Source organism: Spermophilus citellus, assembly GCF_964194105.1.
Source record: "Spermophilus citellus genome assembly, chromosome: 4".
Taxonomy (NCBI): Eukaryota; Metazoa; Chordata; class Mammalia; order Rodentia; family Sciuridae; genus Spermophilus; species Spermophilus citellus.
The window spans coordinates 50,606,920-50,625,235 of NC_138185.1; the positions used below are offsets into that span (position 1 = coordinate 50,606,920).

Below are 18,316 nucleotides of genomic sequence, written 5' to 3' on the forward strand. Positions count from 1 at the left end.
TAGCTAGCAAAGATTTTCTCCCATTCTGTAGGTTCTATATGCATATTTTTATTATTCTCTTTGCTGTTCAAAACTTTTTAATTTGATGCCATCCTTTTATTAACTCTTGGCATTATCCTGAGCTTTAAAGGGCCTATTGAAGAAGTCATTACCTGTACCTATATATTGGTGTGTTGATCCTACATTTTCTTCTAGGATTTGCATGGCTTCTGGACTAATTCCTAAGTATCTGATTTATTTTAAATTAATTTTTATGTAGGGTGAGAGATAAGGGTCTAGTCTCATTCTTCACATACAGATAATGAGCTTTACCAGCACCATTTGTTAAAAAGGCTATTCTTTCTCCAATGTATGTTTGGGGCATCTTTGGGAAGGATTAGAGTAACTGCATATGAGCATATCTGTGTGTTTGTCTCTGTGTCTTCTATTTTGAACCATTGGTCTATGTGTCTGTTTTTAAGCTAGTACCATAAAGTTTTTGTTATTGTAGCTTTGTAATATAATTTAAAGTCAGGTATTATTATACCTCAAGCATTCAAAAAATTTTTTGGCTTAGAATTTCTTTGGCTATTCTGGGTCTTCTAAGTAAAGTTTTGGATGGACTCTTTTTTTTCTAGTTCTGTGAAGAATGTTATTGATATTTCAAAGGGGATTGCATTGAATCTGTATATTTGCAGTATGGCCATTTTAACAATATTAATTTGGCCCATCCATGAACATGGGAGGTCTTTCTAACTTCCAAGGTCTTCAATTTCTTTCTTCAATATTCTGTAGCATTTATTTATTTATTGGTTCTTTTTAGTTATACATGACAGTATACATTTTGATAAAATTATACATGTATTGAGTATATCTTATTCTAATTTGGGTCCCAATCTTGTGAATGTACATGACGATGGGATTCACAGTGGTGCATTCATATGTGTACATAGGAAAGTTATGTCAGATTCTTTCCACTTTCTTTCCTATTCTTACCCTTTCTCCCTTCCTTCATTTCCCTTTGTCTAATCCATTGAACTTCTTTCTCCCAACTGCCTTGTTATGGGTTAGCCTTCACATATCAGAGAGAATGTTCAACCTTTGGTTTTTTGGATTGGATTACTTAATTTAGCACAATAGTTTTCAGATTGATCCATTTACTGGTAAATGTCATAAAATCATTATTCTTTTTTGTTTTTTTTTTTAGAGAGAGAATTTTTAATATTTATTTATTTATTTATTTATTTAGTTTTCGGCGGACACAACATCTTTGTTTGTATGTGGTGCTGAGGATTGAACCCGGGCCGCATGCATGCCAGGCGAGCGCGCTACCGCTGAGCCACATCCCCAGCCCCGATAAAATCATTATTCTTTATGGCTGAGTAATAGTCCATTGTGTATATACACCATAATTTCTTTATCCATTTTTCTGTTGAAGGACATTTAGTTTAGTTCCATAGCTTAGCTATTGTGAATTGTGCTGCTATAAACATTGATGTGGCTGTGTCACTATAGTATGATTATTTTAAACGCCTGTGAATATATAAAGAAGAGTGGACTAACTGGGTCAAATGGTGGTTCCATTCAGTTTTTTAAGGAATCTCCATACTGCTTTCCAGAGTGGTTGCATTAATATGCAGTCCTACCAGAAATTTACAAGAATACACTTCCCCTCACATCCTCACCAATATTTATTGTTAATTGAATTCTTGATAATTGCCATTCTGACTAGGGTGAGATAAAAGTTTTAGTTTTAATTTGTATTTCCCTAATTGATACAGATGTTGGACTTTTTTCATATATATTTTTGACTGTTCATTTATTTATTATTATTTAAAAAAATTTTTTTAGTTGTTGATGGACCTTATTTTATTTATTTATGTGTGGTGCTGAGAGTTGAACACATGTGAGGCAAGTGCTCTACCACTGAGCCATGACCCCAGCCCTTATTATTATTATTATTATTTTTATTTGTTCTTTTTAGACACACATAAAAGTAGAATGTATGCTGACATTCTTGGAATATAATTTCTGATTCTTTTGGTTGTACATTATGTGGAGTTAAACTAGTTGTGTATTCATATATTAACACAAGAAAGTTATATTTGATTTATTTTACTATATTTTTTATTCCCACCTCATTCCCTTCCCTTTATTTACCTTTGCCTAATTTGGTGAACTTTTATTCTTTACTCCCTCCACCATATTTTGTGTTAGCATTCACATATCAGCGTGAATATTTGGTCTTTGTTTTTCCCCCTGTTTTTTATTTATTTAATTTATTTTTTTATTTGTTGTTTATAGATATACATGAAAGTAGAGTGTATTGTGACATATTACATATACATGAAGTACAACCCATTCCAATTAGGATCCCATTTTTGTGTTTGTATATAATGTGGAGTTATTTTACTATGGCAATGCCCTGTATGAAGAGGCTCTGTGCTAGAGTCTTATTAGCCTCAACTTTGATCTCAGGCACTCAGCTCCTAGGAATAAAGGAACTCTCTTGTTAGACAACCACAATGTTTCACCAATCTCTGCTGAGCCTGAACCTGTTCACATAACTGTAACTTTAAACAATCAATGTTCTTGAGAGCTACACAAAACTCCTAACATTGCACATTACAAAGATAGTATGTAACTGAGAAATAAGCTGTATAATGTTGCTAACTTTGTAATCTAATGACACAATGAACAATAATAAAACTACTTTTTGCCAGTGACCTAATGTAACCTATTGATATAAATGAAACTGGCATCTTGGACAAGGGGCTTTTCTGCCTTTCTGCCATTCTGCTATCCTGCCAATGTGCATCGGCACCTTGCTTCTGTCTCCTATTGATTTTCTTGCAGTTAGCAAGTGCATTGCAATAATCCTCCCTGTATGAGTGTGTCTTTTCCCCTACATCCTTGCCAACACTTATTGTTGTTTGTATTCTTAATAGCTGCCATTCTGACTGGAGTGAGATGATATCTTAGAGTAGTTTTGATTTGCATTTCTCTAATTGCTAGGGATGTTGAATATTTGCTCATATATTTTTTGATTGATTGTGTATCGTCTTCTGAGAAGTGTCCATTCAGTTCCTTGGCCCATTTATAGATTGGGTTATTGTTTCTTTGGTATTTAGCTTTTTGAGTTCTTTATCTATACCCTAGAGATTAGTGCTCTATCTGATGTGTGAGGGGTAAAAATTTGCTCCAAAGATGCAGGCTCTCTATTCACCTCACAGATTGTTTCTTTTGCTGATAAGAAACTTTTTAGTTTGATTCCATCCCACTTATTGATTCTTGATTTTAATTCTTAAACTGTAGGAGTCTTATTAAGGAAGTAGGGGCTTAATCTGACATGATGGAGATTTGGGTTTATTTTTTCTTCTATTAGATGCAGGGTCTCTGGTTTATTTATTTATTTATTTTAAAAAATATTTATTTATTTATTTTAGTTCTCAGTGGGTGAACACAACATCTTTTTTTTTTTTTCAGATTTGGCTGTTTTTTATTACCACCATGTGCCAACAATTCTAAACAATGCTAGTGATAAAATAATCCCCCCCAAAACTATCTTTGGTTGATCTAAATTCTAAACAATTCCTCTGATTATTATTGTTGAGTTGAAATAAAACACATAAAAGTTTTAGTTAGCACAATTTGATAATTTATCCTTTAAGAAACATTAATTTGGAGAATTCCCAATTGTACAGTTAAGCTTCCACATATAAACTCTGCTGTACCCACTCTTTTCAGGAAACACACTGAGAAACAATGAAACCTGCTTTGAAAGCAATTTTTTATCTCCAAACTTTGTATTACATAATTCTGTTTTTAAACAGTATATTTGAAATTAACAACAGTGATTTTTTTTTTAATTTAGCAGAGTTTATTTAAACAAGAAAAATGGATGGGTCAAAAAAAAAAAAAAAAAAAAAGAAGGATGGATTTACCAAGAGCATGGGAGATTTTTTCATCATTCTAAGGTCTTCTTTAATTTCTTTCTTGAGTGTCCTGTAGTTTTCATTGTAGAGGTCTTTCATCACTTTTTTTTAAATTTTTTATTGGTTGTTCACAACATTACAAAGCTCTTGACATATCATATTTCATACATTAGATTGAAGTGGGTTATGAACCCCCAATTTTACCCCAAATGCAGATTGCAGAATCACATCGGTTACACATCCACAATTTTACATAATGCCCTATTAGTAATTGTTGTATTCTGCTACCTTTCCTATCCCCTACTATCCCCCCTACCCTCCCCTCCCAACTTCTCTCTCTACCCCATCTACTGTAGTTCATTTCTCTCCTTGTTTATTTTCCCATTCCCCTCACAACCTCTTATATGTAATTTTGTATAGCAATGAGGGTCTCCCTCCATTTCCATGCAATTTCCCTTTTCTCTCCCTTTCCCTCCCATCTCATGTCTCTGTTTAATGTTAATCTTTTCTTCCTGCTCTCCCTCCCTACTCTGTTCATAGTTGCTCTCATTATATCAAAGAAGACATTTGGTATTTGTTTTTTAGGGATTGGCTAGCTTCACTAAGCATAATCTGCTCTAGTGCCATCCATTTCCCTGAAAATTCTATGATTTTGTCATTTTTTATTGCTGCATAGTACTCCATTGTGTATAGATGCCACATTTTTTTTTATCCATTCATCTATTGAAGGGCATCTGGGTTGGTTCCACAGTCTAGCTATTGTGAATTGTGCTGCTATGAACATCGATGTGGCAGTATCCGTGTAGCATGCTTTTTTAAGGTCTTCAGGGAATAGTCCGAGAAGGGCAATAGCTGGGTCAAATGGTGGTTCCATTCCCAGCTTTCCCAGGAATCTCCAAACTGCTTTCCAAATTGGCCGCACCAATTTGCAGTCCCACCAGCAATGTACAAGTGTACCCTTTTCTCCACATCCTCGCCAGCACTTGTTGTTGTTTGACTTCATAGTGGCTGCCAATCTTACTGGGGTGAGATGGTATCTTAGTGTGGTTTTGATTTGCATTTCTCTGACTGCTAGAGATGGAGAGCATTTTTTCATGTACTTGTTGATTGATTGTATATCCTCCTCTGAGAAGTGTCTGTTCAGGTCCTTGGCCCATTTGTTGATTGGGTTATTTGTTATCTTATTGTCTAATTTTTTGAGTTCTTTGTATACTCTGGATATTAGGGCTCTATCTGAGGTGTGAGGAGTAAAAATTTGTTCCCAGGATGTAGGCTCCCTATTTACCTCTCTTATTGTTTCTTTTGCTGAGAAAAAACTTTTAAGTTTAATTAAGTCCCATTTGTTGATTCTAGTTGTTAACTCTTGTGCTATGGGTGTCCTATTAAGGAATTTGGAGCCTGACCCCACAATCTGTAGGTCAGAGCCAACTTTTTCTTCTATCAGACGCAGAGTTTCTGATTTGATATCAAGCTCCTTGATCCATTTTGAGTTAACTTTTGTGCATGGCGAGAGAAAGGGATTCAGTTTCATTTTGTTGCATATGGATTTCCAGTTTTCCCAACACCATTTGTTAAAGATGCTATCCTTCCTCCATTGCATGCTTATAGCCCCTTTATCAAATATAAGATAGTTGTAGCTTTGTGGATGAGTCTCTGTGTCCTCTATTCTATACCATTGGTCCACCCGCCTGTTTTGGTACCAGTACCATGCTGTTTTTGTCACTATTGCTCTGTAATATAGTTTGAAATCTGGTATTGCTATACCGCCTGATTCACACTTTCTGCTTAGAATTGCTTTTGCTATTCTGGGTCTTTTATTTTTCCATATGAATTTCATGATTGCTTTATCTATTTCTACAAGAAATGCCGTTGGGATTTTGATTGGCATTGCATTAAATCTATAGAGAACTTTTGGTAATATCGCCATTTTGATGATGTTAGTTCTGCCTATCCATGAACAGGGTATATTTTTCCATCTTCTAAGATCTTCTTCTACTTCTCTCTTTAGGGTTCTGTAGTTTTCATTGTATAAATCTTTCACCTCTTTTGTTAGGTTGATTCCCAAGTATTTTATTTTTTTTGAGGATATTGTGAATGGAGTGTTTTTCCTCATTTCTGTTTCAGAAGTTTTGTCGCTGATATACAGAAATGCCTTTGATTTATGCGTGTTGATTTTATATCCTGCCACTTTGCTGAATTCATTTATTAGTTCTAGTAGTTTCTTTGTAGACCCTTTTGGGTCTTCTAGGTATAGAATCATGTCATCTGCAAATAGTGATAATTTAAGTTCTTCTTTTCCAATTTTTATGCCTTTAATTTCTTTCGTCTGTCTAATTGCTCTGGCCAGTGTTTCGAGAACTATATTGAATAGAAGTGGAGATAAAGGGCATCCCTGTCTTGCTCTGGATTTTAGAGGGAATGCCTTCAACTTTTGTCCATTCAGAATAATGCTAGCCTGAGGCTTAGCATAGATAGCTTTTACAATGTCAAGGTAAGTTCCTGTTATCCCTAGTTTTTCTAATGTTTTGAACATAAAGGGATGCTGTACTTTGTCGAATGCTTTCTCTGCATCTATCGAGATGATCATATGGTTCTTATCTTTTAGTCTATCGACGTGGTGAATAACATTTATTGATTTCCATATATTGAACCATCCTTGCATCACAGGGATGAATCCTACTTGATCATGGTGCACTATTTTTTTGATGTGTTTTTGTATTCGATTCGCCAGCATTTTATTGAGGATTTTTGCATCTAGGTTCATTAGAGATATTGGTCTGTAGTTTTCTTTCTTTGAGGTGTCTTTGTCTGGTTTCGGAATCAGGGTGATGTTGGACTCATAGAATGAATTTGGAAGAGCTCCCTCTTTTTCTATTTCCTGAAATAACTTGAAAAGTATTGGTATTAATTTTTCTTTAAAGGTTTTGTAAAACTCCGCTGTATACCCATCCGGTCCTGGACTTTTCTTGGTTGGTAGTCTTTTGATGGTTTCTTCAATTTCATCCATTGATATTGGTCTGTTCAGATTGTGTGTATCCTCCTGACTCAGTCTGGGCAAATCATATGACTTAAGAAATTTATCGATGTCTTCACTATCCTCTATTTTATTGGAATATAGGTTTTCAAAATAATTTCTGATTGTCTTCTGTATTTCTGTAGCATCTGTTGTGATATTGCCTTTTTCATCCCGTAGGTTAGTAATTTGAGTTCTCTCTCTTCTTCTCTTCGTTAGCATGGCTAAAGGTCTGTCGATCTTATTTATTTTTTCGAAGAACCAACTTTTAGTTTTGTTAATTTTTTCAATAGTTTCTTTTGTTTCAATTTCATTGATTTCTGCTCTGATTTTAATTATTTCTTGCCTTCTGCTACATTTGCTGTTGTTTTGCTCTTCCTTTTCTAGGGCTTTGAGTTGGAGTGTGAGCTCATTTATTTGTTGGTTTCTTCTTTTTTTGAGGAATGACCACCAGGCGATGAATTTTCCTCTTAAAACTGCTTTCATTGTGTCCCATAGATTCCGATATGTTGTGTCTGTATTTTCGTTTATCTCTAAGAATTTTTTGATTTCCTCCTTTATGTCTTCTGTAACCCATTGATCATTCAGTAATATATTGTTCATTTTCCATGTGATGTAGGATTTTTCCTTCCTTCTTTTATCATTGATTTCCAGTTTCATTCCATTATGATCAGATAAAATGCATGGTATTATCTCCACCCCTTTATATTTACTGAGGGTTGCCCTATGGCATAATATATGGTCTATTTTTGAGAAGGATCCATGTGCTGCTGAGAAAAAAGTATAGCCATTTGATGATGGTTGATATATTCTATATAAGTCAGTTAAGTCTAGTTTATTGATTGTGGTATTGAGATCTATAGTTTCTTTATTCAACTTTTGTTTGGAGGATCTGTCCAATGGTGAGAGTGGTGTGTTGAAGTCTCCCATAATTATTGTGTTGTGGTCTATTTGATTCTTGAATTTGAGAAGAATTTGTTTTATGAATGTCGCAGCACCATTATTTTGTGCGTAAATATTGATAATTGTTATGTCTTGTTGGTGAATGGTTCCTTTTAACAGTATATAATGACCTTCTTTATCCCTTTTGATTAACTTAGTCTTGAAGTGGATTTTATTTGATATGAGGATGGCCACCCCTGCTTGCTTGCGAGGACCGTGTGCGTGGTATATTTTTTCCCATCCTTTCACCTTTAGCCTGTGTATGTCTTTTCCAATCAGATGTGTCTCCTGGAGGCAGCATATTGTTGGATTTGTTTTTTTAATCCATGATACCAGCCTATGTCGCTTTATTGGAGAGTTTAAGCCATTAACATTCAGAGTTACTATTGATATATGGTTTGAACTTCCATCCATGATTGATTGTTTATCCTTTTTTTTTTTTTTAAAAAAAATTTTAGTTTGTTTCACCATGGTTGTCTTTCCCCTCGCCCTCTGTCTTTACTGAGGCACTTCCCACTGATGGTTTTGGTTATTGTTTTTCATTTCTTCTTTATGTAGTGTTTTGCTCAAAATGCTTTGCAATGCTGGTTTTCTGGCTGCAAATTCTTTTAACTTTTGTTTATCATGAAAGATTTTTATTTCGTTGTCATACCTGAAGCCTAATTTTGCTGGATACAGGATTCTTGGTTGGCATCCATTGTCTTTCAGTGTTTGAAATACATTGTTCCATGACCTTCTTGCTTTCAGTGTCTGTGCTGAAAAATCCGTTGTTAACCGTATGGGTTTACCCCTAAATGTAATCTGTCTCCTTTCTCTTGTAGCTTTTAATATTTTCTCTTTGTTCTGTATATTGGATATCTTCATAACAATGTGTCTTGGCGTTGGTCTACTGTGATTTTGTGTGCTCGGTGTCCTGTATGCATCTTCAATTTGTATATCTGTTTCCTTTTTTATTTCTGGGAAGTTTTCTGTAATTATTTCATCCAGCAGGTTACTCATTCCCTTGGTTTGAATCTGTGTACCTTCTTGTATCCCGATGACTCGTAAGTTTGGTTTCTTCATGTTATCCCATAACTCTTGGATGTTTGTCTCGTGATTTTTTACCAGCCTTTCTGAGTTGGCTAGACTCTTTTCAAGATGGTATATTTTGTCTTCATTATCTGACGTTCTGGTTTCTACTTGCTCCACTCTGTTAGTGATACTGTCAATTGAGTTTTTAATTTGGTTTATCGTTTCCTTCATTTCTAGAATTATTGTTTGATTATTTTTTATAATCTCTATCTCCTGATAGAGATGCTTAACTTCTTCTTTTATCTGTTTATGAAATTCATTCTGAATGTGTTCTTTCGCTGCTTGAATTTGCTGTCTTGTATCCTCCTTAAGGTTCCATTCCATCTGTCTAAGGTGTTCCTTGAGTTCTTTATATGACCATTTTTCTGATGACTCCACGTCCTCCTGAATATTTAGGCTGTCCTGCATTGTTTGTATTCCTTTTCTTCCTTGTTTTTTGAAGCTGCTCATGTTACTTCTTGTTCTGTTTGACTGCTGGGTTACTGTTTACTCCTATAAATTAATTTGATGTTTGGGAGGAAAGGTATTTGAAGGGAAGGGGTGAAGTCACTAAAGAGAATGAGAGTAGGCAGGTAGAATTCAAGGAAAGGGGGGATAAGAGAAATGAAAAGACTAAAGAAGAAAAAAATAGGAACTAATAAAGAAAAAAAATTAAAAAAAAATAATAATAATAATTAAAAAAAATAATTAAAAAATTTAAATTAAAATTAGTAGCAAAAAAAATTTTTTAAAAAATATTTTGTAAAAAAAAATTAATTAAACAACAAGAAAGAAAAAAATGAAACTGAAAGAAAAACCCAAATCAAAAAAAAAAAAAAAAAAAAAAACAAAACAAAAAAAAAAAAACCTAATAAATGCCGTCTTAGAGTTTGATTAACTTCTCTTCCAGTAGGTGGCACTTTGTCCACAAGGCCAAGTTTCTCCTGTCGATACGTGGGAACCAATCACTGTGCAGCAGCTCCTCCCAGACTGGGCGAGTCTCCAATCCTGAGTGTCTAGGGCCTCCTCTTGTGTCTAGTCACTTCCCACTTTTTCTCTAGCCAGGCCCCTCTCACCACAATACTGGCTACAAGCCAGGTCTGCTGCTCCCGGGAGCCCTGTTTTCATGAACGACTGGGCACACTCTTCCAGTTTGCCATTCCCTCAGACCCTAAGTTTGTAGAGCTTGGGGCTGAGAATCCTCAGCGGATTTTACTTGCCCTCTTGTATTCACTTCCCCGTAGCTGGTGCAAGAGACCTCAGCAGTCAGCCCTGGTGGGAGCGGTAGATCCGCGCCGCGGGGACCCGCACCACCTCTGATTCCCTCGGGCTGGCTGTAGCACTCGTGGGAGAGCTGGGAGGGGCCCTTGCGGGAGGGCTGGGAGTGGCCCTTAAGGTTTTCCCGATGTGTGGAGAGGGAAGGCTGTGGGATCACACACCTGTAGCTGTCGGTTTCAACGAAGTTATCTCCTCCACAGCAGTCTGATGACGTTGTTTCCCTTTGCTGGGCTACCAATGCAACGGGTGGGTCCTTACTGTCTCTCCCAAGCCCCGTTTCAAACCTGTGGCCACTACTTATGAAGGCTCGGTAGGCATTTACCTTCGTATGATGAGAAGGGCTGACCAGTTGTTTCAGCCGGATGGATTAATGCCGAGTCATCGCTGTTTGTCTGCGGGAAGCAGGTGACCGGGAGTTTGAATTCAGCGGATCAGGGCTCAGTGCGTGTTCTCGGTTCACTTGGATTTTAAATTGTCTCTCATCTTATCAGCTGTTTCATTTAATTCGGCAGCTCATTCGCGCGGTGAAGAGTCTGCTCTATGATGCTCTGTGGGAGGCGGTGGCAGCAGCGGCGGCGGCAGCGGCCTTCGGGACCCCCGGAGAGGGGGTGCGGGTTGGGGGAGGGGAGGCGGCGCCTCGGGCCGCGGGGGCCGGGTACCGGACTCGCGGGAGAGCGGGCGGGGTGGGGGAAAGAAATTGAAATCTAGATTTAGAGACTGAGCTTGGGAGGAGAGACAGCTGGGGAGAAGCAAGGCGGAGAGGCGGAGAGGAGAAGAAGATGGGGCCGATAGAGCCGTGCACCTGGGGCTGCAGCCTTACTGCTCGCGCTGAAGTCGTGATGGATTCCCTCCACCTTGGCTCATGACTTGATGTTTTCAATCACAGGCCTAGGCTCCGTCACAGGCATCGGCTCTGCGGGGCTCCGGCGGTGCGGGCCTGGCAGTGGCGAAACCACACTCAGCCGCCCAGGGACCTCGGGGGTGCTCGAGCGGCGGGGGCCGCTCGGCGCGGGCGCCGCGGACTGCTCGGCGCGGGCGCCGCGGACTCACACAACATCTTTGTATGTGATGCTGAGGTTTGAACCCGGGCCGCACGCATGCCAGGCGAGCTCGCTACCACTTGAGCCACATCCCCAGCCCAGGGGTCTCTGGTTTAATTCCTAGGTCCTTGATCCATTTTGAGTTGAGATTTGTGTATGGTGAGAGATAGGGGTTTACTTTCATTTTGTTGCATATGGATTTCCAGTTCTACCAGAACCATTTGTTGAAGAGGCCATTTTTTCTCCAATATATGTTTTTGGCACCTTTGCCTAATATAACTGTAATTATGTGGGTTAGTCTCTGTGTCCTCTATTCTGTACCATTGGCCTACCAGTCTATTTTGGTTGCTGGTGGGACTGCAAAATGGTGCAGCCAATATGAAAAGCAGTATGAAGATTCCTTGGAAAATTGGGAGTGGGACCACATTTTGATCCAGCTATCTCACTCCTTTTTGTATATCCAAAGGACTTAAAAACAGCATACTACTGGGACACAGCCACATCAATGTTTATAGCAGCACAATTCACAATGGCTAAACTGTGGAACCAACCTAGATGCCCTTCAGTAGATAAATGGATAAAGAAAATGTGGTATATATACACAATAGAATATTACTCAGCAATAAAAGAGAATAAAATCATGGCATTTGCAGGTAAATGGATGGAGTTGGAGAATATAATGCTAAGTGAAGTTAGCCAATCCCAAAAAACAAATGATGAATGTTTTCTCTGATATAAGGAGGCTGATTCATAGTGAGGTTGGGATGGGAAGCATGGGAGGATTAGATAAACTCCAGATGGGGCAAAGGGGTGGTTGGGGAAGGGAGGGGGCATGGAGGTAGAAAAGATGGTGAAGGGAGATGGACATCATTACCCTAAGTACATGTATGAAAACACAAATTGTTTGAACATACTTGTATACAATCAGAGATATAGAAAATTGTGCTCTATATGTGTAATATGAATTGTAATGTATTCTGCTGTCATATGTAACAAATTAGAAAAAAAAACAAAACTAAAAAAAATCCTCCCTAATCAGATTTAGGAGATTTATTGGTCACCTCTGAGGGGCTAGGGACTGAAAATAATAAAGCCTCACTTATCCAGGCACAGTGGCATATGCCTCTAATCTCAACAGTTTAGGAAGTATAGGAAGGAGAATCATGAGTTTAAAGCCAGCCTCAGCAACTTAGTGGGGCACTAAGAAATTTAGTGAGACCCTGTCTCTAAATAAAATACAAAAAGGGCTTGGAAATGTGGTTCAGTGGTTAAGTGCCCCTGGGTTCAATTCCCAGTACCTGCACCCCTCCTCCCCTGGGGAAAAAAAAATCAGTTGCACTTGTTGAACCTCTGGAGAAGCAGGACAGAGAGTGTTCAAAATTTTTTCACAGAATAGTGGATGCCCATAATGTCAGGGTTCCAGTTTCAGGCAGTCTGAAGCCACTCCTCTAGAACAAGGGGAAAGAAATACATACTGTGATAATTATTCCTTCTTGAGGAATAATTATCTTATCTCAACTCCAGGCTCTGGGTAGCTCATGAAGTACACATTCGTAGAAAACTACACCCACTCTGTTGTCAGAAAAAACCTCATTTATTTTTTAGAGGTAGTCCTGGGGATTGAATTCAGGGGCACTCAACCATTGAGCCACACCTCCAGCCCTTTTTTGTATTTTCTTTAGAGAGAGGGTCTCACTGAGTTGCTTAGAGACTTACTGTTGCTGAAGATGATGTTGAACTCACAATTCTCCTGCCTCAGTCTCTGGAGCTGCTGGGGTTACAGGTATGCAACACTGTGCCTGGCAGAAAACCTCATTTATCAGGGTAGTTCTGGCCTAAGCTTGGAGAATAAGAACTACACTCTTCTGGACAGGCTAAGGAGAAGTTTGACTATTCACAGCTGGGGAGCTAAGACCTGAATGAAGAGACTTGCCCTACCCAAATTGTTAGAAGAATCTTGGGACACCAAGGATTAAGGATTCCAGCAGAAGGTGACCTGAGGCCTCTTGTGGTAGGAAGAGGAAATCTTGGAAAAAGCTGAAGTATTTTTCCAAGCATGGAGGCAAGGCTAGGGCCAAGGTGGGAGGTGGGCTTCATGCCTAAAGCCCTGCTCCCAGACTGGATATTTCTGAGGATTCCTTTGGCCCAAACATTGGAATAACAGTTTCCTGGCCAGACTTAGGAGGAGAGGGTTTGGTCACATGGGGAAGCCAGCAACACATGAGGAACCTTACCTGTGATAATCTTGGGGAAAAATGAGATATAGGATTCAGTAAAGAAGTAGGGGAAACCCAAAATAAAAACTTTTAGGCAACCTGAGGTAATTCTGGGTAGAATCAGGATAAAGAAATTTGTAGAGTGAGGAGAGCTGTCTGTGGGCACTTGGTGTGAGTTGGATTTTGTGTAAATTGGGCATGAGCCAATCAATACACCCAGGATGGAGCTCACCAGCTCACTTTCCTTCGGGTGTTTAGGCCCAATATTTTTTTTCTTGAATTTTTTATTCTTTTTAGTTATATGTGACAGTAGAATATATTTTGACATATCATATATACATGGAGTATAACTTCCCATTCTTATAGTTATACATGATGTGAACTTTCACTGGTTGTGTATACATATATGAACATAGGAAAGTCATACCTGATTTATTCCACTGTCTTTCTTATTCCCATCTCTCCTCATTTCCCTTCATTCCCCTTTTTATAATCTAATGAACTTCTATTCTTCCCTCCTCCCCTTATTGTGAGTCAGCATTCACATATCAGAGAGAAAAGTTAGCCTTTGATTTTTTTTTGGTTTGGCTTATTTCACTGAACATTAGAGTCTCCAGTTCCATCCATTTACTGGAAAATGCCATAATTTTATTTTTCTTGAAGGCTGAGTAATATTCCATTGTGTATATGTACTACATTTCCTTTATTAATTTATCTGTTGAAAGGCACTATTATGGTTTAGATGAGAGGTGTCCCCCAAAAGCTCATGTGTAACAATGTAAGAAGGTTCAGAGGAGAAATAATTTGGTTGTGAGAGTCTTGATGCAATCAATAAATTAATTTTCTGATAGGGATTAACTGGTAACTGAAGTGGTAAGGTCTGTCTGGAGAAATTGGGAATAGGGTGTAGCTTTGTGATATATATTTGTATACATCAATTGGAGACCTCTCTTCTTTCTGATAGTGATATGAGCTACTTTCAACTGCCAGACTCTTTCACCGTGATGTTCTGCCTCACCTCAAGCCCCGAAGAATGGACCTGGCCTACTATAGACTAAGACCTCTGAAACCAAACCTTGAACCCTCAAATAAACTCTTCCTCTCATAAAATTGTTCTGGTCAGATCTTTTAGTCACAGCAGCAAAAGAAAAAAAAAAGAAACAAAGGTGACTAAAACAGGCAACTAAGTTAGTTCTATAGTTAGCTATTGTGAATTGAGCTGCTATTAATATTGATGTGGCCACATCACTATAGTACACTGATTTGAAGTCCTTTGGATATATATTGAGGAGTGGGATAACTAGGTCAAATGGTGGTTCCATTCCACACTAAAGTGGTTGCACCAATTTGCAGTCCTACCAGCAAAGTATGAGTGTACCTTTATCCCCACATCCTAACATTTATTGTTAATTACGTTCTTGAAATTGCCATTCTGACTGGAGTAAGATAAAATATCAGTGTAGTTTTAATGTGCATTACTTTAATTACTAAAGATGTTGAACATTTTTTCCATATATTTGTTGACCATTCATATTTCTTATTCTGTGAAGTGCCTGTTTAGTTCTTTTGTTCATTTATTGATTGGGTCATTTTGTTGTTGTTGTTGACTTCTTTATATAACCTGCAGATTAACACTCTTTCTGAGGTATAGGTGGAAAATTTTTCCTCCCATTCTATAGGTTCTGTCTTCACCTTCTCAATTGTGGGGGACCAATCTTAGTGGAATGGAACAATAATCCTCTAGCAAAATGTCAGAGGTGATTGATTGGTCAGGGCTAGGAAATAAAGTGTGAAGATATCCTTCTCCAAATATGAGGGAAAAGTTTGGATCAAGTTTGCTTGGGTGAAGCCCTGCTCCTGGCTGGGATCCCGACTACATTACTTTACGTTCTGTCCCATACTTGAGCATTGGAATTATCTTCCATTGGCCAGACTTAGCAGGAGAGATTAGCTCTTCCAATAGGAAGAGCTTTGCCTCATGGCAACCCTAGAAATAGTTCACTAAAGCTGAGATAAAAGTATCACTAAAGAAGTAGGGCAATGGAGAAAGCAAACTTGCAACCCGAGGACATTGCTACAGGAATAAAGAAGAAAACTTTCCAATGATGAGATAAGGTGAGTGCAGTGGTCCATGCCTGTAATCCCAGTGACTCAGGAGACCAAGGCAAAAAGGATAACAAGGTGGAGGTCAGCCTCAGCAACTTAGTGAGGGCCTGAGCAACTCAGTGAGACCTTGTCTATAAATAAAATATAAAAAATGGCTGGGGATATAATTCAGTGATAAAGCATCCAAGGGTTAATTCACTGGTCCTCCCCCCCCCCCAAAAAAAAAAAAAGAATGGAAAGCTGAGGAAAAGGGTTTAATACAGAAACACAGAGTAACCAGGACTTAATCATGCTCATTGCAGGCATTCTGAGACCATTCCTGGCTGAACCGGGAGGCAAAATTCCTAGGAGAAGAGAACAGTTTCTTTGAGGCAGTATCCTTGACAGGCAGGTGGTTGGCAGGCTGGTAAAAGAGCATGAGTGGAAACTGGCATTCATTCTGAGATACCAAATTTCTGAGGGTTTTCCTGGCCCAATATTGTCACAGTGGACTAATAATAATTTTATCTTCTGGATAAAATGAAGAGGAGTTTGATTGGTAACAGCCAGGAAATCAGATGTTGAATGAAGAGCCTTGTCCTGAGCAAAGTCCTAGGAGAAGCAGGGTGAACTAAAGTATATTTTGTCCACAGGAACTGGTCACAAACAGGATATAATCATGCTGATGTTGGAAAATCAGACTGTCACTGGCAGAACAAGGAGGAAGAAATTCCTGGGAGGAGCAGAACAGTTTCTATGCAGCGCTGGACTTGGCTTGGCTGTGACTTGTTGGCTGACTGTAATGTGTCCTTGTATGGAAATCTGCACCCAGTCTGCTGTCCCAGAAGCCACATTCGTTAGGGTCCTTCTGGCCCTGACTTGGGACATTAAATTAACATTCCAAAGCCATTCTGGGGAGATCAGTAATTGCCAGTTGTTAACCCAGGGGTGGAAATGAAGAGCCCAGTGCCACTTAAACTTCTAGTTCCAAGTCACATCACAACAAAAGGGATAAAGCCTAGACTTCACACTAAGCCCTGGAGGCACAATCTCCAAGGTAACAGTGAGTCAGACTTGGCCTAATCCTCTGCAGACCTGTGTTAAGGTACTTGCTGAAATGTGGCATTGACCTTCACCCGTAGTAGCTCTGCCAGTCTCTGCCTTAGCCAAGTCCACCAGAAAGCATGGAAAGTGTTTAAAGATGCATTTGGATGCTAGGTAGTTGCCATAAACTTTAGCAGCTCTCTTGCACATTCTCAGCTTTGGGGGCTCTGCTTTCCATGTAAGGTCATGTGATTTCACAAGAACCACACGCAGATGGGACAAGGGGGTCTGAAAATTCCCACTGCTCTGCCTTCCTGTCCCTTCACCTATACTTGAGAAGAGGGTTCAGATCCTGGATTTCTGACAAGCTTCTGGTTCCTGCCCTGTGACTGGGACTTGACTCCTCAGCCCCCCCATAAAAATTTCTCCAAGCAGTGTGGCAGTCTGCATGCACACAATATCCCATGGCCTGAATATACCATGAGTGCTTAGAACTTTCTAAGTGTCCCTAGGTTGTCTGTAGTCTGAGAATCTGTAGTGGGCTCATAATAGGACTAGGTTACTTAGAAAGCTATTAAATCATGAACAAATATAGCATTGCTGATTATTTTATATATATGTTATGTACATTTGTCCCTCAGTATGTGTGTGGGGTTGGGTCCAGGAGTCCCTGAAACAGAAAAATCCAGGAGACTCAAGTCTCCTATGTAAAATGACATAGTGTTTACTTATAACATATATACATCCTCCTGCATACTTTAACTTGTTTCTAAATTACTCATAATAATTATTTCAGTATACAGTATTGAAATACAGTAGTTGCTATACTGCATTATGTAGATAATAACAACAAGAAAAAGGTTTGTATATGTTCTGTACAGATGTAATTTTTAAAATATTTTAGGTCTGCACTTGATTGAATACATGAATGCAGAATCTACACATAAAGAGGGCCAAATGTATATTGAAGTTCCTTCCAACTTTATTAGAGATGTGTCAATAGAGTTTTAATACGGAATCAGGAAGAATGAATTCTGTACAATTAGAAAGAAATCATGGATTCCTTTTCTAAAAGAAATCTCCCTCTCTAAGGAGAGGTCTAACAGGAAAGTAGACCAACCTCTCGTAACACTCATCAACTGAACTAAACATGTGCTGTAACAAATGCCTGGGTCCCCTGTACGCACATTGACATCTGAGAAGTTCAACTTGGGAGCAGAATGAAAAACTTTATCATTAAATGTGAGTCATGGGAAAATGGATTTTTGAAATGAAATAATCTTTAATTTTTGCAAAGACTATGGTCAATCACTCACAGAAAAATTCTGGACAATGGCCAGGAAGAAATTTCTCCTGGATGGATTTCCAAGTTTCTGTGACTAAGCTGACATTTTAGGGTGGATGGAAAGAATGGATTTCATCTGGGGAGAGCCACACATTGCTTATATATTGCTTATAACCTATGCACATTGGCTAGAGAGAGGTACAGAGCTATGAAGCAGGGATTCTCAGTGTGTGGCCTCTAGAGCAGCATCAGCATAATTGTAAAGTGCAGAAAATGCAGATTCTGGGGTTCACTCCAGACCTACTAAGCTGTAAACTCTGGGAGTAGAAACTATATATCTGTGTTGTAGCAAGGCATCTAGGTGATTCTGATATATGCTAAAGTTCACATATGATCCATGAGCCAGTGGCATCAGCATCACCTGAAATTTTGTTAAAAATGCACAATTT

At 38.7% G+C, this 18,316-nt stretch overlaps 1 long non-coding RNA gene across 1 annotated transcript in view; it reads left to right on the forward strand.

Moving 5' to 3' along the window:
* LOC308648435 overlaps window positions 1-14,552 on the forward strand; it is a 39,862-nt gene extending 25,310 nt beyond the window's left edge. The window contains exon 3 of the long non-coding RNA XR_014021828.1: window positions 14,418-14,552. This is a non-coding gene — a long non-coding RNA (uncharacterized lncRNA). The remainder of the gene's footprint in view (window positions 1-14,417) is intronic.
* Window positions 14,553-18,316: the final 3,764 nt, after the last annotated feature.